We start from the raw sequence: 27,600 nt of genomic DNA on the forward strand, positions 1-27,600 counted from the left end.
AAAAAGTAACATAGAAAATTATATAACATACACAGAGAAGCTAGCAGGGGGATAATACTTTAATCCTCACAACTGAGGGGAGGGAGAATAAGTCACAAGAGGCCAAAGTCATTTTCAGTCACTGCAATATTTACGCAGGGAAGAATAATAGATGTTTTCGTTTGTTTTTAACATTTCACTGTAAGGCAATGAGGAACTGCACATATTGTGAATGCTGCTCCTGACCACTAACAGAAACTTCCATAACTACGAAATCCTGCCACTTTGAGTAACAATGACAGTATGTTTTAATATTTAGCTCAATGTGCATTCATGGAGTTTTACAGGAGTAAAATGAGAAATCCTGCCCAAAACAGCTTATGAGCTAAGGGCCAGATTATGACTGGTTTATGTAAAGGTTGGAGGAGGTGTTGTTTTGCTTAATTCACAGCAAAGACTGCATAAAGCACAGGTAGGGTGTAGGAGGAGACAGGGCCATATCCTACTCCCTTAGGTTACCATACGTCTGGATTTTCCCGGACATGTCCGGCTTTTTGGGCCTCAAATCCCCGTCCGGGGGGAAATCCCAAAAAGCCGGACATGTCCGGGAAAATAGGGAGGGCCTGGCGGTGCTCGGCCGGGGGCCGGGGCCAGGAGTGCAGAGCTGGGGTGCTCGGCCAGAGCCGGCGGTGCGGGCCAGGGCTGGCGGTGCTCGGCCGGGGGTGTTGGGCTGGGGGTCGGCGCTGGCCTGGGGGTGCTCGGCCGGGGGCCGGGAGCCAGGGCCGGTGCTGCTCAGCCAGGGGCGGGGCCGGCGGTGCTTGGCCGAGGGTGTTGGGCTGGGGGCCGGTGCTGGCCCGGGCCCGGGGGTGCTCGGCCGGGGGCCGGGAGCCGGGGCCGGTGGTGGGGCGGCGGTGCTTGGCCGGGGGTGTTGGGCCGGGAGCTGGCGTCCCAGGAAGGGGCGGAGTTGGGCTGGGGCCCCGTGGAGTGTCCTCCTTTTTTAAAATGAAAATATGGTAACCCTATACTTCCTATTCCAAATGACCTGAGTTTGCAGGTTGTGGAGAAGAATGCCTGGCTACACCATTTTAATAGAAGAGCAGTTCTCATGTTCATCTGTGCACCAAATTCAGAATTAGACAGACAGAGAAAATTAAGAGAACCAAAATTAATGGAGGGATGAGGGTTACAACAACAAATAAAGATGTCAGATTATATTATAAATGCAGTTTGTAAGATCTGATTCTTTAGTTATCTATTTTAAGTGGAAGGCCATAGAAGAGAGGAAGAATAGAGGGAAAAAGTAGGAAGTGAGTTTTAAGGAGGGATTTGTAGCAAAAGAGTAATTGGTGCAGCACATGGAGATCTATGTGGTTCATGAAAAGAAACAAAAAGCATGTATATGACTATGAACAAGGCCATCAAAAGGGCAAACCAAATGGGGGAAGTAAGGAAAAAAGAAGGCTGAGATGTTAGGCACAGCAGTTATGCAACTCCTTGGAAGAGGTAAGAAAGAATAGGAGTTTGATTTTTATGCAGAGAAAGACAAGATAATAAGGGACTTGAAGAGGGAACTGGTTGGTGATGTAGTACAAGTGGCAATGTGACAGCCTGCACACTTATGATAAATTTTGTAGAAGTATGCCTTGTGAGGTATCATTTGAAAATTCATAATTTGCTGATCAGTATTGTCGTTATAAAATATGTGTGTCAACATTATATGTAAAGTTATAAGATTATACTGTATGATGTTACTAAGGCACATTCCATATGTGGGGAAGCAGCCCAAACCAGTTCCTCAGAGACAAAAAGGCAAACTTACGCCTCAGCCAGGTGTCAAGAAAAATTAGCTGGGCTATCACCTAGTTAAGTGGCTATTCTTTGGCAGAAAGAAGGGTATGAGCAAGAAATTTACATCTTGGCAAACAAACCTGCTGTCACCTGAACCCCAGCTGTAGGTGATTCTCAGAGGAGGAAAAGATATAAAAATGAGGAATAGAGGCCCCAAATCACCTCTCTCCCCCCCTCATCTCTACTCACCACATCAACAATGTTTGAAAGACAAAGGAAACATCAGCGAACAGGGGAGTGGTCCTGGCTGAAAGAATCCAGCCAGACTGCTATGAATATATGGTGAGAGAAATCCATTTGCTTTAAGTTCATTTAGCTTGTTAAGTTAAGTATTAGTTTGCATTTTACTTTTTATTTCTTTGTAACCAATTCTGATTTTTATGCCTCATTACTTGTAATCACTTAGTCTATTTTTCTGTAGTTAATAAACTTGTTTAATTGTTTTATCTAAGCCAATGTGTTTGGACTGAAGTGTTTGGGAGCTTTCATCTGAGGCCTTGGCTACACTCGCGGATTCACAGCGAGTGTAGTCGCGCCGCCAGGGGAATAGCTTGCAGTGCTGCGAGCGAGCGTGCAGCGCTGCAGGCGCTGATTACACTGGCACTTTACAGCGCTGCACTCGCTGCACTCAGGGGGGGTGTTTTTTCACATCCCTGAGCACAGCAAGTGCAGAGCTGTGAATTGCCAGTGTAGCCAAGGCCTCAGATAACAAGATTTGTGCATATCATTTTCTATTAATGAAATGAGGAACTTTCTGTGAGCTTGTATCATCTGAAAGGACAAAGCTGGGTAGTACAAGATGCACATTTCTGGGGACAAGTCTGGGACTGGGAGTTTGCTGATGTCACTCTGCAATATAATTCAGGAGTGGCTGGCTAGAAGCACTCATATATTCAGGTGGGAGTAATTTTGCACACTAGAGGCTATGTGTGACGGACCAGGAGTGATTGTTCTCATATCGATGCAATGTAAAAGGCACCTCAGATTGGAGAGTTGAGGGGACACAGCTGTCCATCAGTCCAGATTATACCCTGGGGAATGTCACAAGGAAATAAGGGAAAAAGAAGGCAAAGATGTAGACACAGCAATTGTGCAACTCCTTGAAAGAGGTAATAAAGAATAGGAATTTGAATTTTATGCAGAAAAATACAAGGGAATTGAAGAGGGAAATATTTGGTGATGTAGTACGAGTGGGAGGAGAGAAGAGCATTTAACATCATGTTGGATAGACTAAAGAGGGAAGAGTCAGGGAGGGGGTGAGGAACTTATAGGAATTCAGGTGAGAGCAAAGCATGGGATGAACTATGGTTTACGTATTTGAGAATAAAACTGCATTTTACAAATAAAGATGGAAAAGCATCAAAATGTGGTGAGGGCCTGGTTGTTAGGAGAAAAGGAAGGAGGAGATGTAAAAACCAACCACTAGGGGCATCAATTAGGGACAGCAGGGCTGACCAATAGCCCCACTTTCCTCTTCCCAGATCCAGCCAACAAGTAGCAGAGAATTCCAGTAGCTGGAATTGACAGTGACATTTTAAGTCAGAGAATCTATTTTACTCTTCCTCCCACAATGCAAACTAATAGTAGTGGTAATGAAATTCCAATGCTATAATAAACTGACACAATCCTGCATTTATTCCTTCCAGCAAAATCTACCTTTTAACAAACTCGAACTTTTCTCACCCAGCAATATCGTCAATTTATCCAGCTACAAACTCAACCCAGCAGAAGAGTCTGTCCTATCTCGGGGACTCTCTTTCTGCCCCAGCACCCCCACAAACATGATACAGTTCTGCGGTGATCTGGAAACCTACTTTCGCCGCCTCCGACTCAAAGAATACTTTCAAGATAACACTGAACAGCGCACTGATACACAGATACCCTCCCGCCAACAACACAGGAAGAAGAATTCCACATGGACTCCTCCTGAGGGTCGAAATGACAGTCTGGACCTATACATAGAATGCTTCCGCCGACGTGCACAGGCAGAAATTGTGGAAAAACAACATCGCTTGCCTCATAACCTAAGTCGTGCAGAATGCAATGCCATCCACAGCCTCAGAAACCACCCTGACATTATCATCAAAGAGGCTGATAAAGGAGGTGCTGTTGTCATCATGACAGGTCTGACTACCAGAAGGAGGCTGCCAGACAACTCTCCAATACCAAATTCTACAGGCCACTTTCCTCAGATCCCACTGAGGAATACACTAGGAAACTGCACCATCTACTCAGGACACTCCCTACACTAACACAGGAACAAATCAACATACCCTTAGAGCCCCGACCAGGATTATTCTATCTACTACCCAAGATCCACAAACCTGGAAATCCTGGACCCCCCATCATCTCGGGCATTGGCACTCTCAGTGAAGGACTGTCTGGATATGTGGACTCCCTACTCAGACCCTATGCCACCAGCACTCCCAGCTATCTCCGTGACACCACTGATTTCCTGAGAAAACTACAATGCATTGGTGACCTCCCAGAAAACACCATCCTAGACACCATGGATGTGGAGGCTCTCTACACAAACATCCCACACACAGATGGAATACAAGCTGTCAGGAACAGTATCCCTGATGATGACACAGCACAACTTGTTGCTGAGCTCTGTGACTTTATCCTCACGCACAATTATTTCAAATTTGGTGACAATATATACCTCCAGACCAGCGGCACCGCTATGGGCACCCGCATGGCCCCACAATATGCCAACATTTTTATGGCTGACCTGGAACAACGCTTCCTCAGCTCTCGTCCACTCATGCCCCTTCTCTACCTACGCTACATTGATGACATCTTCATCATCTGGACCCATGGGAAGGAGACCCTGGAAGAATTCCACCATGATTTCAACAGCTTCCACCCCACCATCAACCTCAGCCTGGACCAATCTACACGGGAGGTCCACTTCCTAGACACCACAGTACAAATAAGCGATGGCCACGTTAACACCACCCTATACCGAAAACCCACTGACCACTACACCTACCTTCATGCCTCCAGCTTCCACTCCAGACACACCACACGATCCATCGTCTACAGCCAAGCGATGAGGTACAACCGCATCTGCTCCAACCCCTCAGACAGAGACCAACACCTACAAGATCTTCACCAAGCATTCTCAAAACTACTAGACCCACACAAGGAAATAAAGAAACAAATCAACAGAGCCAGACGTGTACCCAGAAGCCTCCTGCTACAAGCCAGGCCCAAAAAAGAAACCAACAGAACTCCACTGGCCATCACCTACAGTCCTCAGCTTAAACCTCTCCAACACATCATCAGTGATCTACAACCCATCCTGGACAATGATCCCTCGCTTTCACAGACCTTGGGAGGCAGGTCAGTCCTCGCTAGGGTGACCAGACGTCCCGATAAAATCGGGACCGTCCCGATATTTAGGTATGTGTCCCGCGTCCCCATTGATCTTCGGTCGGGACGCTGCACTCCGCTTTTTTTTTTTTTTTTTTTTTTTTTTTCTCTCTGTCGGCAGCACTCAGCTGTTCTCGGCTTTTTTTTTTTTCTTCCCCTCTGACTGCCGGCAGCACTCAGCTGTTCTCTGTTGTTTTTTTTCCCCCGCTCCTAAAAACCAGAGGCTGAAGGTATGCATACCTAAGGAAGGGTAAGCATAATCTCCACTGATTGCCTGCAGCCCTGGGCTGTTCTCAGCTCCCGCCCCCGACTGCCGGCAGCACTGGGTCACAGTAGGGAATTGGGAGAGGGAGCTGTTTGTGTCCTTACACCGGCAGCACTCGGTGTTTTGGTTTTTTTTGCTCCGCCAGTGACCCCCCCCCCCTTGTGTCCCGATATTTTCTTCCTGTCATCTGGTCACCCTAGTCCTCGCCCACAGACAACCCGCCAACCTTAAGCATATTCTCACCAGCAACCACGCACCGCACCATAACAACTCTAACTCAGGAACCAACCCATGCAACAAACCTCGCTGCCAACTCTGCCCACATATCTACACCAGCAACACCATCAAAGGACCTAACCAGATCAGCTACATCATCACTGGCTCATTCACCTGCACGTCCACCAATGTTATATATGCCATCATGTGCCAGCAATGCCCCTCTGCTATGTACACTGGTCAGACTGGACCGTCACTACACAAGAGGATAAATGGACACAAGTCAGATATCAGGAATGGCAATATACAAAAACCTGTAGGAGAACACTTCAACCTCCCTGGCCACACAATGTAAAGGTAAAGGTAGCCATCTTACAGCAAAAAAACTTCAGGACCAGACTCCAAAGAGAAACTGCTGAGCTCCAGTTCATTTGCAAATTTGACACCATCAGATCAGGATTAAACAAAGACTGTGAATGGCTATCCAACTACAGAAGCAGTTTCTCCTCCCTTGGTGTTCACACCTCAGCTGCTAGCAGAGCACCTCACCCTCCCTGATTGAACTAACCTCGTTATCTCCATACTGATTTATACCTGCCTCTGGAAATTTCCATTACTTGCATCTGAAGAAGTGAGGTTCTTACCCACGAAAGCTTATGCTCCCAATACTTCTGTTAGTCTTAAAGGTACCACAGGACCCTCTGTTGCTTCATACTTTTCTGAAATTTCCAGCTGTTACCATATGACCAAACAAAATACCAGCATCTTGGGTTTTTGTTTTTTTCCCCTCTGTCCCAATTAGCTTTTGACTTTAGGGGACCAATAATTACTACTGTATTTTATGCTTCCCGATTAAAAGAGTCACATTAAAAACACTTACTATTTTATTCACAGGGTGTAAAAGCTTTAATCATGCTGCATTGTCACACTTCATCAGATGCTTCTCAGCATCTGGATAAATTTTAAATTTATTACATCGGATTAATTTAGTTCAAGAGATAATGAAAAACTGTGGCCACTGGTTTCAAGTGTTATTTTCTCCTAAGTGCCAAAGAGGCGCACTATATGCAGAAATTAGGAAAGTGTTGACATAACAAACATTTTGATTATCTTGAGATTTAAATACAAGGTTTAATCTGTACTCATTATTATTCAGAAATGAGGCAGGCTACAGTTAGTGCAGTCTCTTTAAATTACTTTCCTTTGAAAGGCTAGAGGGCCTTTTTTTCTCTTTTAAGCACAACACAATGGAAAAGAAGCCCTTCTGTGTTTATATTGATCAGAAATGCACATCAAAATAATTCCATTTCTTAAAAGACAAAAAAGTGGTTACAGTATTTACAAAGGAAAAATGTATGGCATTATGCTGTGAGCCTGTGACTGACAAGTTAAGCAAGGTCTGGCCGTGTTACTATGTGGATGGGACACCAAACACGATGGATAGTGTTCTCATCTCTGCGTCTGTTATGGAACCAGAGGGCAGTGGGCTGTTGGATCTTTCACCTTTCAGCTAAGATATATGGTAGAAGATATATGGCATTAATAGACCCACGGCACTTCTTAGAAGGGTGTTTGATAAATTCCATTGTATGTAACTGCACTGCATCTATTGTACTTTTCCACTGCAGTTTCCAGTAGGCATGTGCTCTTCACTTCCTTTCCTAAAATATTTTAAAACACTGCTGTGTGCTGTTAATTGCTACCTGCTACAGGGGCTGAGGTGATACCTATGGTAGCATATCACACTAAATTCTATAAAGCATACTGGAATCTGCTGGGATTGAAGAACTGGATAAATGCAATATAGCTCATCCTCAAAATCCAGTGTGTTTTCCATATTCTGTTTTCTGTGCTTCTTTTCCAACTTCTCCATATATGATGCAAAACACAGGTCTTTTTTATCACAGCAGGCTAAAATGATTTATCTTTGCCTTGTGTGAATGGGCTGAGTCCACACTTCATTCCATCCCCTGCCTCTACTCTCCTCCTGATACACAAACCATAGGATATTGTCCAAACACTCACTCCTTTTCTGGAGTTTGCTTTATTTTTAAAATCAGCTAGCAGATCCCTAAGAGAATGCACTCAGTAGCTTTAAATGGGCTTCTCACCCAGGTTTCTTGTCACCCCCGCAGAGAGCCACCCAGGCTTTAATACCCCTGAGTTGGAGCTAAAGAATTCCACCTACTATGCCCCCAAATTGAAAATGCAAGTAAGCTTTGCAGCTTCCTATGGGACCTGATAGTCTGACACTCAGTCATACCACAGTAAATAGAGATAGATCCAATCCAAAACCAAAGATCCAAACACTCTCAAATCTTACCTCTGTTCAGACTCAGATCTGAGCTTTCCAGCTGAGATCAATCTCTAATAAAACTTTGCTTCAGTACTCCAAGTTATTTTCAGTGTAAAAAACAAATTATAGGAATCAACGTTAATCCATGGTATTTAGTGGGCACTATGAATGTAGAGTGAAGAACATTTGCTAAACAAAAGTAATGAGCTCCCTTTGCAGTTGGGTTTTTATGCAGGTGCACACAACCTAGGTAGAGAAAGAAAAACATTCTTTAATTAATTACAGACTGAACTTTTCTTTTCTTTTTAATTCTTTGGCTTCACAATTAAAAAGATGGTGAACCTAGTTATTAACGGAACTGTTGTGGACCAAAATCAGCTCTTGCATGTGTGCAGAGCTCCCAAGGAAGTCAAGCAAACCAGTATTGAAATACTAATTGTTAAGTGACTAAGTGTAGTTCCATAACAGCTACCAGATTTAAAAAAAAAAAAAAAAAAAAAAAAGGTTCACAAACAGTCCCATGAAATTTAGCAAAGACACAGTGAATAACGATCCCTTAAGCATGGTCCATTACTTTGCAAGTTTAACTAATGTAGAAGTACATGTATTCGAGTGTTCTTTCCCATCCAGAGACTCAGGAGTCCCTACATTTCTATGAAAGAAAACTCTTATAACCACTATTACTAACCCATGTGCTGTCTGAAATATCAATAAAGTCAGTCCATAACAAACATGTCATCAAGATAGAACCAGAAGGGATCCCAGACTGACAACTGTTTACTACTAATAGTTAACTACTATTGGCCTGTATATAGTGAGTTAATTCTACAATAGTTAAGATTATATTGTTTTACCTATGGGGTCCTCTTAAAAGTTAATTTCCTCTAAATTACAGATAAGAGTTAAGTTTCAGTGAGGTGAATAAGGATTAATGACAAGCTGGTTTAATGCTGCTCTTGCTACCAATTAACCAAGTTTAAAAGGTTGCTGGAAAGACACTGACCCCTCTTAGGTGTTTCTGTAATCAACTAAAGGATGTTTTCCTTTCTTACCTAGATTGTGTGCATCTGCATAAAAACCCAACTGCAAAGAGAGCTCTTGCTACTTGTTTAGCAAATGTTCTCCATCCTACATTCATAGTGCCCACTGAACAAGAGACCCTGATCTTCATACAGGCATGGATCTGCCCAGGGGGATCTCACTGAAAACTTGGGGATTTAGATTTTACAGTCTCAAGTTCTTTGATGGCAGAGAACTTTTTTCACTCTTTAAAATGTGGTGTAAATTTACAGTGCTATGGGAGTCATTTGTTAATACTATTAAACTATTGGCTTGTTCTTCCCTGCAGTTGCTTTATTCATAATGTATACATGAAATGCATATTCCCAAAAGGAAGGCTGGGATCATGAATACTGATTTTACCATGACTATAACAATCAAATAATCTGTTCAAATACAGCTTTCATTAATGTTGCTGCAACTATTAAGAATTGCAGGATAGACATTTACGTGAGTGTTGCATGTGCACTTACATTCTTCCTGGCCTAACCCTTTTGTCTCCATTGCTTGCTCAACTCCATGCCTTATTCCACATGCCTAAAATAGTGCCCCTGTTTATATAAGCTCTCTCCAATAAGAAACTTCTGAAGATACATGAAGCATTCAACTATCATTGCCAAACCTTACTATTATGTTTTGTCGTGTATTTTATTTGTGCCTTTAAATTATAACAGATTACAGTCTCAAAGGATTTATGTTTGGCATTGTCCTCAGTATACATCATGTACATTTGTGGCCTCATATAAGTTTATTTCATTAATTAATCCAGGACTACCTACCTCAGTCTAAAGCATGACACTTCATTATACAGATAGGGAAACCGAGGCATAGATTTTAAGAGACTTAATCAAAGTTCATACAGGAAGTCAACAACAGAACTAAGAACATAACCCAGTTCTGATGACTCCCAGCCCTGCTTATTTCATGCTTCCTGTCAAGAACCATCATTACCTGCTTTTTGAGCCCCGAAATATTTGAGTGTCTTAAAGTGGGAGAGATGCCCTGCTGTTCAAACTGGAGAGACACAATATATTCTTTCCATTGGTTCACATCTAGTAAGTACTAATATTAATTTTGGTAACTGATCACTCACCAACCTGACAAGCCACCAATCCACATGGAAAGCTGCCGTGAACAACTAGACAATTTCTGCTGACAGTTCAAAGTGCCTAAATTGATTATTGCTTCCACAGTATGTGTCACATTCTGGGGTCCAATTCCAGACCAGTGAGGGGTTGTCACCACCAGCCCTGTAACCCTGGATGCCTCACAATGCTTTGCTGTTATAGCTCTCAACCTGAGCTGCTCACAACCAACATACTAGAATACAGGTTACACCTTGAGTGCCTATGCGCTAGACAGCCCTCGTTCAGCAGTTCTGACCCCAGCAGCCTGTCCAGAGCCCCACTCTGGCTTCAACCAGCATTGGTTACCACTTGCAGGATGACCCCAACACACTCCAGTCCCAGTTTTTCCCAAAACTGTGGGCTCTGCAATGTCCAGCTCCCTCCTGAACAGTTCAGAGAAATAATATGGTTCATTTGTTCTCTAAAGACACAAAAACACATCACAGCATATTAGCTTAACTGGGATGAATACACCATTCCCGTTAAACACTGCACTGAGTAGGTTTATAGTGTAATAAAACAAACTTATTAAGAATAGCACATAAGTTAAGTGATGCCAACTAAAAGTAATAAACTTAGAAAGGGTTACCAGCAAATCAGAGTGAAAACATGCATCAAAAGTCTAAAACTTTATCTAGCAAAATACAGGCTTTGTTCAAGACAGTTTCTCTCACCAGTCATTCTTCCTTACAGCCATGGCCGACTTTCTCTCAGACAGGAGGACCTTCCACAGAAGTACAAGGTGTTGACATCCCTTGTTGTCTTATGTGAAAGATCTTTGCCAAAACAGGTTTCTCACCTATATTCACTTTGTTTAGCTTAAGTAGTTAACACATATTTAAGGGACTATTCAATCTGTTCCACCTTGTATTTAGCTGTAATACTGAGTACATTTCCCATACCCAAAGAAGAGCTCTGTGTAAGGCTACGTCTACGCTATGCAGCTCTTAGCGACAGGGCCGTGTCACTAAAAGGCGCGCAGTGTAGCTGCTGTTTGTTGGCTCTCCTGCCGACAAGAAAATGTCCATCCCCAACGAGTGGCATTAGCATTGTCGGCACGAGAGAGCTCCTGCTGACAAAGAGCTGTTCACATCGGCGCTTGTTGTGGGCAAAAGTTTGGTCTTTTGGGGGTGGGGGGGTGTTTTTTAACACCTCTGAAAGACAAAAGTTTTGTGGTTCAATTGCCAGTGTAGACATAGAGACAAGCTTTTGATCTTAGGCTATCACCAACATAAGTAGGTCCAATAAAATATAGTACCTCACCCACCTTCTCTCTCAAACAGCTGGTTTACACACATTTCAGAGGTAATTCCAGTATATTTTTGTAACATTTAATACCCATTGCGTATGTACATCATGACAGAATATTAATGATCAGTGAGTTATTAGTTTTTAAATGATACCTCATAAGGCATATTTTGTACAAAGATTATTACAATAGGCAGGGTGTGAATCGAGGAGTGCTCAGTGTCACAGCAGGGGAGGGAACATAAAATAAAACATACTAGTAGGAATCTGGCATTGACTTCCTCAGAGCAGACTTCCAATCTGTTCTAAAAACAGAGTCCTCATACTTTGTGAAGGCCAAACTCACTAACAACATAAGGTAAGAAAGTACAGTTCAAGCCTTCTCCCCAAGCCTGTCTGCTCCTCCTGGGGTTCTATCTTACAGAATCACAGAGAAGAGCTGGTCAGGAATTGAAACACACCCAGCCCAGAATAACTAAAAGTCCAGTGGTTATGGCACACACTGGGGATGGATGGGTCTCAATCTCTCACAAAACTCAATAAGTCTTTGTTTTGCCACATGCAAAAATCAAAACAATTTGACAATTTTCATGAGAGAGGAAAACCATTTCCCACCCAACTCTACTGCTCAGCCAACACCTTAGATATTCTTTCCTCTTTTCATTCCCTCAAGGCTTGATATTGGGGACAGGTGGTGTACGAGAGGGCTATTTCAGCCACTTTCTCCTTGACAGAGCATTAATCCCTTCCTACCTTGTTCCATTGTGGATTTTATCCACCCCTGCTTTTATGAAAGACAGTGTTGCTTAAGTCCCTTTATTTATTGTATTAAAAAAAAACTTCCTTAGATAGACTTAGGTGTATTGCACAGCCTTTTATGTTGCCAGAAAAGAGTTTCAGGGCATGTCTACACTTACCGGTAGATCAGCACTGCTGCAATCAATGCAGCAAGTGTCGATTTAGCGGGTCTGGTGAAGACATGCTAAATCGATGGGAGAGCACTCTCCCATCGATTTGTGTACTCCACCTCTCTGAGAAGCATAAGGGAAGTCGACAGGAGACGCTCTCCCCCTGACACAGCGCAGTGTAGCCACCACGGTAAGTGGATCTAACTACATCAACTTCAGTTACATTATTCACGTAACTGAAGTTGCATAAGTTAGATCGACTTACCGTGGTAATGTAGACCAGCCCTCAGTGACATAGCATTGAGTGGAAGAGAAGGTACATCCAACAGGCCCCAGAGCAGCTAGCCACCTGTAAAAGGGCTACACTCATAGTTCTGGTGAAGCGAGTGCCAGCATGCTGCAAGTGTTATGCAGCAATTGCACAAATCTACAGATTCAGTAATTAGAGGGGAGAGAAATCAACCTGCCAAAAACAAAGACAAACCAGTGAAGCAGTTTTATATGAACAGAAAACTTCCAGGGCAACAACATGCTCTTATTTATTGGATTTACTCCAGAATTAAACCAGTATAAATCAGTGGAGTTACTCCAGATTTGAAATAGTGTAACAAAGAAGAATCTGTCCCTACTTTAACTGGCACACAGAGATTGTCAGAGAAAGCCTATTTATGAAAAGGTTGTGTACTTCTAGATCTGGATTCCCAGTGCTAGTCAAACTAATGAATAATGTATTTGTGCAAAATTAATAGCTGAGTGCTACCAATATACGCCACAGTTTCCAAAAACCATGTAAAATAAACTTGACGTCCTAACCAGAGACAAATCTTGAAGGCCTTAATCAGGTACAACTCTCACCCAAGTCAGTATTTCTTCTGTGGGTACCTGCTGAACTCAGTAGGTGTTGCACCTGATTAAGGACCTCCATATTTGCCAAACAGTGCATACCACTAAATCATCATAACATGAAACTGACTGTTCAAATTCATTTAAGACCTATTACATGAAAATCAGTGTTGCCAACTGTAAGAGGCGCTTTTCAAGACACCACAATTTTACCCAAAAATAAAATTCCTATAAATAGAGCAGCTGGATCCTGGACATTCTCTATCATATCAAGAACTGGAGCAGCCATGCTCCAGTCTTCACTGGGGATTTTCCTGGGTTCCTTCCATTGCTCTGTGTGTTCCAAGCTTTCATCTAATCCTGTTTTTTTCTGCTTTAGATTAATAAAATATTGCACCAAATATATTCCATGTATTTTTAACATTGAAGTTTCAAACAGCAAAATGAGCCACAGTCATTTCATAGATAACCATAAGAGAAACTGTACAATGCATCCCTAATGTAAGACTGTTCAATTAACATTAAAAAAGTCCTGGTAAGCACTTTCATGATAGATGCACTCAGTAAAAAGAACCTATGTGTTAATTCATTGCTTTTTCCTTCATCTTCCATGATGACAGCAGATGTGACCAAAGTGTTTTCAAGCTTCTGTTTGTTCACTTTGTTTTAGGGGCATGACTTTATAGATGGTGATTCATACAAATCAGTTATTTTTTTCCTTTCTCCTACCCCACTATGGATACTCCCAGATTTGAGGTCAATGTTTGATATCAAACACTTTACCATAATTCAGATTGTGGTTTTGAATCATCAAAGCAAAGACTAGCTTTGACTACAAGCAACTAAGCAACACATAAAGGATTCAGAAAAGAAAAAAGAAATTCTTTTTTACCCAATTCAGCTTAAATTTTTATATCATCTGACAGACCTATATATTTTGAGCTCTTGAGAAAGCAGCAATGTTTATTCTTTCAAAGATCATTCTAGGATGAACACTGGCAGGAGACGACTATGCAATTGTTACTTGTAATGGCACCTTTCCTTCTTAAATATTTAATGGAAGTTATTACTATATAGTCAATATATTTCTTGCCTGCCAAAAAGTGCACACTTTTGGAAAATAACTGTCTATGCAAGAATGAGGTTAGGACATATGAAATTGTTGTTTTCATAATATTGGATTGAAAGACTGCAGAACTGAAATAATATGCAGTTTTAGAAAACTCAAGACCTACGGTTAAAATTGAATTCCTCCTTTTAATTTTAGCACAGTACTGAAATGTGTAGAGTGGCTTTGAAACTCTCTCTTGAATCCCTGAGGATGTGACCAGTGATGTCTGGTGCTGAAGAATTTAGCCATTAATGTTCACTATATACCTGATCCCAACAAGTGCTCAGCACCTGCAAATCTCACTGAAGTCAATTTAAAGAGGGTGCTTAGCACATCTAAAGATCAGGCCCTATATGCAGTAGAGGAAATGGAAAAACAGCCTGAACACTTTAAAAAAAAATTCTCTAAGCTTGGTCTGCTAATGGTACAATATGTTTTGGAGTTAAATGGACAAGAGGACAATATGGATGGCATGGCAGAAGCACCTAAAAGTCCTTACCCATACCCAAATGTAGTGTATGAAAGCAAACTACTTTCTTCATACCAACTGTGTAGATGGTTACACAGCTTTTTGTGGGAGTCTAGCTGTAGCACATGATTATAATTGTGCTTGAAAGAAATGGCACAATTTTTACACTTATAGGACTGGTACTGCTCCTACTGAAAGCAATGGAAATTAAACCACTGAGTGTGATGGGAGTATGAGCAGGTCCAAAATGGTTCTGGCTTTTAAGATTTTCTATCAAGTTCTCTACGGCTTGTGGAAAATTCAATAAATTTTCAAGATCACTATCCTCCAATCAATGATCAATTAAAATAAGCTTAAAATTATTTTAAAAATAAGCTGTCTGAACAAGCAGGCTACACTTTGTAGAGAAACTAGCCAACGTACTCCCGGGTCTGATAAGCAATCAGCTGAAAGCACCATCATTCAGAAAATGAATGGTTGTCCTGATTAAAGGTGACACCTTCTTTAAAATGAGAGAAGAGCACACCTAACTCCTGAAATAAGCAAATCAGTTTTAGTCACAAACTCTATAAAAAAAATAACTTTTGTAATGATCCTACAATTTACTGCCTGTGATGAGGTACATAAACTTCACACTGAGATAGAAGGGGTTAAGCAGCCATTCTGGGCTCAACCAGCCCTGCCCCACTGCAGCTGCAGAGCCTGCTATATCTGGAGGAGGAGTTTAAAACAGAGCCAAATAGACCTTGTGAAGATAGCTCCTCAGTAGGGCATAGTGCAGTGGTTCTCAACCCGCAAGCCGCTTACGGCCCAACCAGCACACAGCTGCAACCCATGTGACATCCCCAGGGCCATACAGATAGCATATATATATATATATATATGTATTGTGTGGATGCAGCCCACATAACACATACAGAGCTGCATATGTGGTCCACAATGGTAAATGGGCTGAGAAACACTGGTATAGTGGGAGACTGTGGTGGAGGGGTGTGCAAGTAGCAGCAGCTATCCTAGGTGCTGAAGAAGGGACTAGCTTGTCCTTACGGATTAAGAAATGCTTTACACTATCTTGTCTTGGAATGTTTGTGAGACTGTGACCATGTCCTGAATTGGAAAAGGAAATAGTAGGAAGTGGTCCAGGGAGGCAGCCTCCAAACATTCCTAGATACTTGATCTTAATGCTATTTGCAAGGCTGTGGGTCGAAGCTTGGTAGAGAAGAAGGGCCAGGGTTCCCCTGCCAGCCAGCCATGAGGGCAGTATAAACACACACCTTCTAGAGATAAGGGGGATAAAGACATCATACGCCCAGAAGTAAGGGTGTGAGGTCTTTGGGGGGCCCGGGTTGGGGCAGAGACTCCTTTTTGAGGGAATGCTGGACTTCTATACTTCGTTGAAAACAACAAGGAGTCTGGTGGCACCTTAAAGACTAACAGATTTATTTGGGCATAAGCTTTCGTGGGTAAAAACCTCACTTCTTCGAATGCATAGAGTGAAAGTTACAGATGCAGGCATTATATACTGACACATGGAGAGCAGGGAGTTACTTCGCAAGTGGAGAACCAGTGTTGACAGGGCCAATTCAATCAGGGTGGATGTAGATGAGGAGGTGTGATGGCCAGTGGTGTTCTGTTATTGTCCTTGTTGGGCCTGTCCTGTAGTAGGTGATTTCTGGGTACCCGTCTTGCTCTGTCAATCTGTTTCCTCACTTCCCCAGACAGAGACAAACACCTACAAGATCTTTATCAAGCATTTGAAAAACTACAATACCCACCTGGGGAAGTGAGGAAACAGATTGACAGAGCAAGACGGGTACCCAGAAATCACCTACTACAGGACAGGCCCAACAAGGACAATAACAGAACACCACTGGCCATCACATACAGCCCCCAGCTAAAACCTCTCCAGTGCATTATCCACGATCTACAACCTATCCTGGAAAATGATCCCTCACTCTCACAGACCTTGGGAGGCAGGCCAGTCCTCGCTTACAGACAACCCCCCAACCTGAAGCAAATACTCACCAGCAACTACACACCACACCACAGAAACACCAACCCAGGAACCAATCCCTGTAGCAAACCTCGTTGCCTACTCTGTCCCCATATCCACTCTGGCGACACCATCAGAGGACCCAACCACATCAGCCACACCATCAAGGGCTCATTCACCCGCACATCCACTAATGTTATATATGCCATCATGTGCCAGCAATGCCCCTCTGCCATGTACATTGGCCAAACCAGACAGTCCCTCCGCAAAAGAATAAATGGACACAAATCGGACATCAGGAATGGTAACATACATAAGCCAGTAACTGAACCCTTCAATCTCCCTGGTCATTCTATTACAGATTTAAAAGTCACTATCACTGATCAAAAAAACTTCAGAAACAGACTTCAAAGAGAAACAGCAGAACTAAAATTCATTTGCAAATTCAACACCATTAATCTGGCCTTGAATAGGGACTGGGAGTGGCTGGCTCATTACAGAAGCAGCTTTTCCTCTCCTGGAATTGACACCTCCTCATCTATTATTGGGAGTGGACTACATCCACCCTGATTGAATTGGCCCTGTCAACACTGGTTCTCCACTTGCGAAGTAACTCCCTGCTCTCCATGTGTCAGTATATAATGCCTGCATCTGTACTTTCACTCTATGCATCCGAAGAAGTGAGGTTTTTACCCACGAAAGCTTATGCCCAAATAAATCTGTTAGTCTTTAAGGTGCCACCAGACTCCTTGTTGTTTTTGTAGATACAGACTAACACGGCTACCCCCTGATACTATACTTTGTTGGACTCTGTGGCCCCGAAAAGGGGCGGAATTCAATGATGACCTGGCTGGAGGGCTGAATTACTATCTACTAAAAGAGAGACTGTGACTTTGCTGGAGTGACCACTAGCAGGGGACACTAAAGATGGAGGAAAATTGTAGCCAGGGACCTAATCACTAGGCTTTAACACAGGTAAGCCCTTTCCAATGCAGATACAGCAGCAATGTTTTAAAAGTTGGAGATTTTCCCCCCTTTCTTCACAAATACTCACTAAAGGAATTATTGGTTGCTTATTCATGCCCACACCGATAGGATCTTTTGATGCCAATGGCTATACTGTCTGTTGTTTTGCTATAATTCTGAACAAATGAAGAGGTCTGATAGGGGAGATTTCTATCCAGTTCCTGCCACACTTCTATTTTCTAGTAGCTTTCTAATAGCTCTATGTATTAGCCAACTCATGTAGGACCAAAAACTACAGTACAAGATTTCCTCCGAACTCACCTGCCTCCTATATATTATTTATCATGTTAAAAAGTCATAACTCTTAGCCTTGCTTCCATCCTCCCATATTAATAGTATTTCCTCTTTATCCAATAATCTGATTATTCTAAGGATAATGTTACCAAGAGAACACTTCAGAAACATTGGAAAATTGAACAGTTTAAAAACTCTGGATTTGTGTGACTAACTTTTTCATTTTGTAAGCATAGCTGCCTTCTGCCTTTAGTCATACTTAAGACTAGTAAATTACACCTACAGCATGACATGTACCTACTTTATTCCAAAGGGCTGTTGTTTATTGCTTTACCCATTGTCAGAAAACTTCTGTCTGGTGGCAGGGTAGGTTAGCTACCCCAGGAATGGTTCCCTAAAATTAAGGTAATCAAAGTGAAATGTTTGGTCTTCAACTTTGCTGCCTGCACTGTTCTAGTGAGAACTATTCATTGAACACTAGATAAGCAGCCTGGGGGTCAAGTACTCCAAGAACCCATACATCGGGGTGGCCAACCTGAGCTTGAGAAGGAGCCAGAATTTACCAATGTACATTGCCAAAGAGCCACAGTAATACGTCAGCAGCCCCCCCATCAGCTCCCCACCCTGCAACAGCACCTCCCGCCCACTGGCAGCCCCGCCGATCAGCACCTCCCCCTCCCTCCCTGCACCAACTGATCAGCTGTTTTGTAGTGTGGAGGCTCTGGGGGGGAGAGGGAGGAGCGAGGGCATGGCAGGCTCAAGGGAGGGGGTGGGAAGGGGTGGAGTGGAGTGAGGGCAGGGCCTGTGGCAGAGCCAGGGGTTGAGCACTGAGCACCCCCTGGCACATTGGAAAGTTGGCGCCTGTAGCTCCAGCCCCAGAGTCAGTGCCTATACAAGGAGTTGCATATTAACTTCTGAAGAGCCGCATGTGGCCACAGATTGGCCACCCCTGCCATACATGCTTCCTCACAAGTAGATAACTGCCATCATGATACCTGTGTAACATCCCTGTGCTGTAGAAAAATACAAATACTAGGTAAATGACACCTACAGAGCAATTATTAAAGCGTGATCCTTTTACTTCACAAACATAGGTCTCTACCATTTGAACTAAAGAGCATAGTCACACACAGCCAGTACCATTACAACTGGACATAGAACTGTAATTTTTTTAGGTCAATTAGGATTATAGCCTAGATGAAGAGGCAGGAAACCAGTTCACCTCTTATTCAGAAGTGGGATGCCAGCAGAAACACTTTGAAAGGATCCATTTATAAAGTTTTGAAGACTATATTATTATTGTTACAATAGTCTGTTAATTAACTAACATTTTGATTAGCCTGGCATTTGTTTTTCCATAGTATTTTTGCTGTGTCAAGTAAATTGATTCAAACTCTTGCATATCTTAAATTTACAAATATACTCAATTCAATGGTCCTGTTGTTTGATGGAAAGGCCACTAAAGATTATTTCCAGAAAATGAATTTAGTCTTTCACTGCTTTTCTTGTGAGGCAAAGAATGACAATTTTCATACATACTGGAATACTCTGAATACTGGAACAGTAAGGAGTAGGAGAGAGAGGGAAGTAGCAGTTTGGGATTCTAGATTCCACTGCTGTGAAAATTTGTGTTAATAACAGAAAAACATCCTTGTATCTTTGAAAACTGTGACAGCTCTTACCGCTCTTTCAGCCAATTTGACAATCTTCTTCCGCCGTTCACAAAGCAGAACTTAATAAGCATGTGGATGTCCCTGAAAAACACAAGAAGCAGAGAGACCATTGTTCCAGAAACTGTGCCAATAGTGGAACTACTATTGTATGGAGCGGAGTTCCAACATACAGCTTCTCAACCTAAAATGGCTTTTAAAAATGCAGTGTTGTACCCAGGGAGTAAAGCTGCAATGATATGACTTTCAGTGATCTTCAGAGTCACTGCTTATGACAAGGCAAGGTCACAGAAGGCATTTCCCATTTGGTTCAGATGCTGCTAGGCAACTGAGCAGGCTTCTGCTGAAACCTCTTTACAACAAAATTCAAAAAAATCACATGCATGAAAAATATAATGGGAAGATACAGTATAACAGACTCCTCTCCTATTCTTTTTATTAAATATATATGGAGAATGGTAGGTACTTGAAATCAGTGACCTAACACATGGTGGCTTGTTCAATTATTATTATTGTTACCGGTACTCTAATCATGATGTCTTAAAATCAAAATCCAATGCCATGTAACACATGCTAAAATAGCCCTGTATTAGAAACAAATAACTAAGCTTGCCTACAAAAATACTCAACGTTGGCATTTCTCCTGTAAGAGCCAGTGATTGCATGTACATCTGTCAGAGATGGTGTAGAGAATACTTAGTCCTGCCTCAGTGCAGGGGTCTGCACTAGGTGACCTATCAAGGTCCCTTCCAGTCTTACATTTCTATGATTCTATGATTATTCAGTTTGGCTGGAATTAATATTCAGAAGAAATATCATGTTTAATTGTATTATTTAATCCAATCCATTAAGGATAATTTACAACAGGAGAGAGGATAAGTCAGTCTTTCTGAAGTGAGACTGGAAAATATACCAGAAGAAAAAATAACAGTGCCCAGTGGTAGATTACATTAACCACATAAAACTACCAGAACACAGCCATCAAGCCACTCTTCTTGAATCACATACATAAATAAAACTTCAGATATGCTAACGAAGGCTTTAGCTGCAGGAAGTAACAAAATTGTATGTCCTCGCATTACAGATACTTACAGAAGCTACAAGACAACTTCTCTAATCTACTTATCAAAATGTCTGAAATTCTTATTCCAAAACAGGTGGAACAATAATACAAACAATCCAGAAAACAAATAAAAAGCATCTTGGCAGACTGTGGCTTGTGCTAGATAGAAAAGGGGATGGATTTTACTCTGACCTTATAAGACATTGATCTAAAAAAGATCACTCTTCATCCCTGAATTCTATAGCATATATATATATGTATAAATAAAAGCAGGGGTCTTGGATGTCAGTGCCAGAGAACTCTTGACCAACACTAATACATCTGACAAGTTTTTGAAATTTGTCTTATAAAACTTTTAATCAATCTGACGGGATGAAAAAATAGAAAAGGAGTGGATAAACTCCCAAATATATCTCCGGTGATCTTTACATATGTTGTCATTGCACACATAGAAAAGATAGAAAAATTCTTTACTTAATTTTAAAGCAACATTATGCATTCAAATCACAGAATCGTAGGACTGGAAGGGACCTCGAGAGATCTAGTCCAGTTCCCTGTACTCACTGCAGGGCTAAGTATTACCTAGATTATCTAAATTGTACTTGATCTCGGCATACGCAGAAAAATTCAGTCTTGGTGCTCTAAGTTTTGCACCATTATAATGCATCTCTATAGTGCTAACAAAAAAATCCCTCCACTTTCTCTTCTGTCTTATACAAGATTTGATAGAACTTTAATTTCATAACACATGTATTTTGGAAAAAATCCAGCTATCAGTTACAAGCTTGTATAAAATATACACAAAGTATATGTACATAAGTAGATATATTTCCACATAGACAATGTGTCATTAATCTATGGCATGTTTACTATTGACCAGACTAAACTCTTACCTCAGTAACACTAGATTTACACCAATGTATCATTACAAAAATTAATTCTGTAACTGATATCAGAATTCAGACCAATGTGGCTATTTCTCATTGCTTAAATAACATGAGGCCTAATGCTTCAATAGAAAAAACATGGATGTGAATGACAAGGATCAGACTTATAGGTGTATATAACTTGAATAAATCAAAAAATCTGCACTTGTATATAACAATTGATAAACACCTTTTAAAAGGATTAGCAATAGCAAACAGGGCTATTTGCGCACTGTAATACAAGGTCCAAACCTGGGTTTGCTATGAACCGAATTATAATATAGTGAAGCCACATATGGTCTGGTTTTTCCATTCTCATAGGCCAGTCAGAATTTGGCTACCATACAGCACTTGAGTGTCTCAGGGTGCAACTACCTTCCCTTGTAAATTTTCTGTCTGGTTTGGTAATTTATAAGTACAGGGCAACATCATGTCTTAATATAGCAACTTCCAATAACTACAGGAAGTCATTTGATGCAGGTTTATTTGATGTAATTAGTAAACAGGATGCTTTGTTTATCTACATCAGCTCTGATAAGTAAGTGCCATTTAGTCCCACATCATGTTTAGCAAAAGGAGAACGGAGGAAAAATCTCATTAGAAATGGAAGAAACATACTGGCAAGTTAAGCACATACACAGAAAATATATTTGTCACAAAATGAAAGTGGTTTAATAGGGTTGCTGTATTCCAGAAGCAGCACTGAAGGGAGCTGGTAGTCAGAGAAACGTTTTGTATCTGTACAAAGCCAACCTTGGGCAAAAATCTTCTCCCAAAGTATCATTTCTATTAGCAATTCAGACTTCACCTGCTGAGCAATTCAATCTGGAGTTCAGGGGCCGAATTCTGGCATTACTTAGTTTAGAACATCTTGTTCCCCATTAACAAACCTTCCAGAAATAAAACATACATACACTCCCCTTCTTTTAGCCAAAGGAAAAAGTAAACAGTGAAAAAAATAAGAGATAGGACTAAAAACAAAGACTTCAGTGGAGCAATGTTACAGGTGGGAACCTGTTAAAGTTTAAAAATGTTTATTAATGTTAATTAAAATATTAAGTAATACAAAACGGGAGCCATATTGCGTGGTCCACTTTTAAGATCCTCTCACAGTTCTTATTTAAAAAAAACCAACAATGCCATGTGTAGCCTACACCAGTGGTTCTCAAACTAGGGCCGCCTCTTGTTCAGGGAAAGCCTCTGGTGGGCCGGGCCAGTTTGTTTACCTGCCGCATCCGCAGGTTCGGCCAATCACAGCTCCCAGAGGCTGCAGTTCGCCGCTCCAGGACAACGGGAGCTGCAGGAAGTGGCGCGGGCTGAGGGACATACTGGCCACCGCTTCCTGCAGCCCCCATTGGCCTGGAGCGGCGAACCACGGCCTCTGGTAGCTGCGATCGGCCAAACCTGCAGACGCGGCAGGTAAACAAACTGGCCCAGCCCGCCAGGGGCTGTCCCTGAACAAGTGGTGGCCTTAGTTTGAGAACCACTGGCCTACACAACATTCACCATTAAGAATCTGATCAAAAAAGAATAAATGTTGACTGAACCCATCTTAATTCATGTCTCCAATATTAAGATAAGAGAACTCAATCAAATTGGATGTCAAAATCTTAAATTCTAATATTTTTATTGTGGGCCCTGATACTACAAGCAAAAACTCCTACTGCAGACAATGAGACTCTTACCTGTGTATAGGGTGGCCAACTTTCTAATCGCACAAAACCAAACACCCCTGCCTCACCCCCGCCCCTTCTCTGAGGCCCGTCCCCACTCGCTCCATCCCCCCTCCCTCCATCGCTCGCTCTCCCCCACCCTCACCAGGCTGGGGCAGGAGGTTGGGGTTCAGGAGGGGACTGGGGTAGGGGGTTGGGGTGTTGGGGGGGGTGCGGGCTCTGGAGTTTGGGTGCGGGAGGGCACTCCATGCTGGGGCAGGGGGTTGGGGTGCAGGAGAGGGTTCGGGGTGCGGGGTCCTGTCGGCGCTTATCGCGGCTCCCGAGAAGTGGCTGCCAGGTCCCTTCAGCCCCTAGACACATGGGCAGCCAGGGAGGCTCCACACGCTGCCCTCGCACCCGCAGGTGCTGCCCTCGCAGTTCCCACTGGTCACAGTTTCTGGCCAATGGGAGCTATGGAGCCGGCACTAGGGGCGGGGACAGCGAATGGGGCATCCCTGGCCACCCATGCACCTAGTGGCTGCAAGGACCTGGCGGCCGCTTCTGGGAACCATGCGAAGCTAGGGCAGGCAGGGAGCCTGCCTTAGCCCCGGGCCCCTTCTGTGCCACCGACCAGACTTTTAAGAGCCTCGGCAGCAGTGCTGACCGGAGCTGCCAGGGTCCCTTTTCGACTGGGTGTTCCGGTCAAAAACTGGATGCCTGGCAACCCTACCTGTGTGGTGTGTTTACAAGGATTTAAGACTCTCAACTTTCCATGGAGCTTAAAAACTGCATGTGGAAAGACTCTGGCAATGCTGGCAAGCTTTCTCTCACCCTGGACTCCTCCAGGCTGCCTCCTTCAGGGGAGTGCTGGTAGGAGAAGTGTGCTGCTTGCACCAACCCTTCCACCTAGCAGTGGACCTACCATAATGTGACCCTATATGTAAAAACTGCCAGCCCCGAGTGTTCAGAAATCACGAGTCAGGACCCCAAAAAACATGACTAACTTAAAAACCATGAATTTAAAAACTACATTTTTGGTCTCTCTTTTCTGGTTTTGGAGCCTTTAGGAGTCCCATTTTCCAACTTTTCTCTGCAAATATTGGGGCTAGAAACTTTTTAAAATGAAAGTTCAACTTCTCATGTCTCCAGGAGCTGGAACTTAAAAAAAAAAAAAACACCCCACAAAAGCCAGCAACCACAGCAGGTCCTTCCTTGATATTCTACGTAAATCCCATCACAGAGGAGAGGAATTTATTTCAGTGAATTCAGTAAATATAATCATGGCTTTTCCAGACTATTTTCAAGGTGTCCCCATCATCCTCTTAGTACAAGAATATAGCTCCTAGAACAGTGTGCAGCTGGAAATCCCTTACTCTCTGCAGTGTAGCATGCTAGTGGCCAGAATACTGTCCATTTGCTCCCTACTGTACAGGCATCCCCAATGGTTGGGTTCAGAAGGGAGGTGTAGGGGGTCACTTGTAATTTCCCCAAACAGACACTTCTTTCATTGTGTTCCTAGAATCTGAATCCTTAAAGGTATCCTGTGTGCAGTAGGGAAGGAGCAGGCCAAACTACTCAGTGGCATCAGCAGCTGTTGCTGCTCTAGCCCTTGTTTACCTAGGATTGGGACAGCTTTGAAATGTCCATTTTGGAATAGAGTATGTTCACCTGCCTTGAAGTTCTGGCCTTACAAGTCTGTATTTAAGAGTTCTTGCAGTTCTTTTGGACAATAACTTGTGCCATTTTAGTGGGCTCACCCTTCCATCCATGAAAGGGGGCAGCGGGGGGCCCTTTATACCCAAGACCTTAGTCCATTCCACGCAGATTGGAGAGAGACACACATAAGGAAGCTTGTGCTGGTTAAATTCAATTATTTCACAAAATGCTAAGATAGCTTTAATGTTAGTAATATATGGGCTCTCGTTTCGTTAGTAGGGTAAGTCTTCACTACTTGTTTTGCTGATGCCACTCGTCACTGTGCGCTAGTTTGGGGGAAAACCTCTAATGCAAACAAGGACAAGCTTCTGGTAGTGCCAACTGTATCTTCAAATTACCAAATGTGCCTCCCTCCAATTAAACTTGTTTTGTCAGCACATATGGTATATGCTGTGTTTAGTCTATTCAAAGTTGAGTAAATGAATATTCTCATACCAATCTGGATAGCTCTCAGAAATGACCTTTTCCAACCAGAAGAAATTCAGTTTTCAATTTCAAATAACCGATTACAATACTTGTCTGAGAATCAATACAAACCAAGAAGAGGTTTGCCCGCATGCAGAGATAGAGTGACCCTGGGTCTCTGGCTATCGTTTGTTGAGTCCTGAAATTATGTCTAGAATTAAGCGGAGATTTGCAGAGTGCAAGTAAATAAAAAAGGGAGAAAATGTAACAGTCGGGGGGGGTGGGGACATCCAAGTGCTTGGTTTGGCCTAGAAACTTTCCACTTCACAGACAGTATTAGATGGCAGACCAGAAAGACTGATACCTTCCAGATATTTAATCTGTAGCATAAACCTTGGAACAGGGCTGGCATAAAATGCAAAGAATGTAAGGCCTCTCAATGTGATGGGTATTCCAGGTCTGCTTATGACTTCTAACAGTGCATTGAAAAACTCTCTATAACAGGGTGGCTCACTCTTAAAGGGCTAGAGCTAGTCAACCCTGATTACAGAATGAGCCACACTTGGGAGCGGTCAGGATGACTCTACCATATAGACAGCAGCAGGAGGCTGCAATGAAGAGGAGAAGCTCAGAAAATAGTACGGAGACTACAGATTGTGTGAAAGGCTCCTACAGGGAAGGACACAAGAGACTTCTGCTAAAAACTGATTGAGAGAAGGGTTTAGGCCTGGAAGCAGAACCAGAAGGCTGAGCTTCAGCCAAGTACGGTCTGGGAGTTAGGGTTGCCAGTTTTGGTTGGACATATTCCAGGAAGTTTCATCCTAATCTTTAATTCCTGGAGACTCCAGGACAATCCTGGAGGGATGGCAAACCTACTGGGAGTATTGGGACCAGCATCTACTAGAGAGCCTGACTGGGAGAAGGGCTTGGCGGCCTTGAAGCCAAAGGGCTGAGCACCAGTCAGGTGAAGCCTTGAGACGTTTTCATCTGGGACCTAGTTCTTGGAAGAAGGTCTAGGAACTCCCTACCTAAAGGGAGAAAGTGAATGAACTTGGGGTGAAGCCTGGGGGTGCAGTATGTAAGGACTCAGTAATGGAACCCCAGGAGGGGAATGTTTTAATTACCTATGGACTCTAAGTTAAAGGGCCCTGAAGAGGGGAGAAATTGGTAGCAGTGCACCACAGAGTGATGTCTGACTACAAGCTGGTGCACAGGGGCAGCTGGCTCTGATTCACTTTCATCTGAAGGGACTGCTAACTTTAGAAAGGAAAAGAATGAAGGAACATAAAGTGTATATAAAATAACAAATGGTATGTCTCCTAATACAAGAACAAAGGGACAGTCTGTGAAAGATGTCAAGTTCAAAACTGACAAAAGGAGGGGAAAAAACTTCCCACAATGTGTAAATAAACCATGGAACTCAATCATGGCCTATGACAATGAGGCCAAGAATTCAGCAAGATTCAAAGATGATCTGGACACTTATGTGTAACAAGACTATCCAGACATTTTGGAAGGGATACTAAACATCATGCTACAGGATTTAAGCCAGTCTCAAACTACTGGGTGTTAGGATGAGACCCTCAAAGTGGGGAGGGGAAGGGGCAGACCTTCCCACATCAGCCTACTGTCAGGCTTCTTGCATCCTCCTCAGAAGCATGTGATTTTGGCCACTGTCAGATAATATATGGAGATATACCTATCTCATAGAACTGAAAGGGACCCCGAAAGGTCATTGAGTCCAGCCCCCTGCTTTCACTAGCAGAACCAAGTACTGATTTTGCCCCAATCCCTAAGTGGCCCCCTCAAGGACTGACCTCACGACCTTGGGTTTAGCAGGCCAACGCTCAAACTACTGAACTATCCCTCTCCCCCCCCAGGGTAAGATACTGGACTAGATGAACCATGGGTCTGATCCAGAATGGTAATTCTTGTGTTCTTACCCTGACATGGGTTGGACTGTTCTCTCATTGTGTGTGAAATGCACATAACTCCCCCCCCCACCCCGAGGAAATAAGCATGTGGGTTCAATATAGCCATAAACTAGAAATAATCAACCAATCAGAACCAAAAAACCAGGAAAATTCAAAGTAGATTTTTGCACATTAATATTTAGTCACAATTTATATTAAGATCCCACTAACAGTTTAAAAAGAGTTAAATGATTT

At 42.8% G+C, this 27,600-nt stretch overlaps 1 protein-coding gene across 14 annotated transcripts in view; it reads right to left on the reverse strand.

Moving 5' to 3' along the window:
* The window catches only part of ARVCF (ARVCF delta catenin family member), a 437,864-nt gene that overhangs the window by 382,832 nt on the left and 27,432 nt on the right, over window positions 1-27,600 (reverse strand). For 12 of the 14 annotated variants that reach the window (XM_065568005.1, XM_065568006.1, XM_065568000.1 and 9 more), the window contains one exon: window positions 19,683-19,754. The exons of the other annotated variants lie outside the window; for them this stretch is intronic. The gene's annotated coding sequence lies outside the window, so the exon portion shown is untranslated. The remainder of the gene's footprint in view (window positions 1-19,682; window positions 19,755-27,600) is intronic. 14 annotated transcript variants of the gene reach the window in all.

The sequence above is a fragment of the Chrysemys picta genome, chromosome 15 (genome assembly GCF_011386835.1).
Source record: "Chrysemys picta bellii isolate R12L10 chromosome 15, ASM1138683v2, whole genome shotgun sequence".
NCBI classification, from domain to species: domain Eukaryota; kingdom Metazoa; phylum Chordata; order Testudines; family Emydidae; genus Chrysemys; species Chrysemys picta.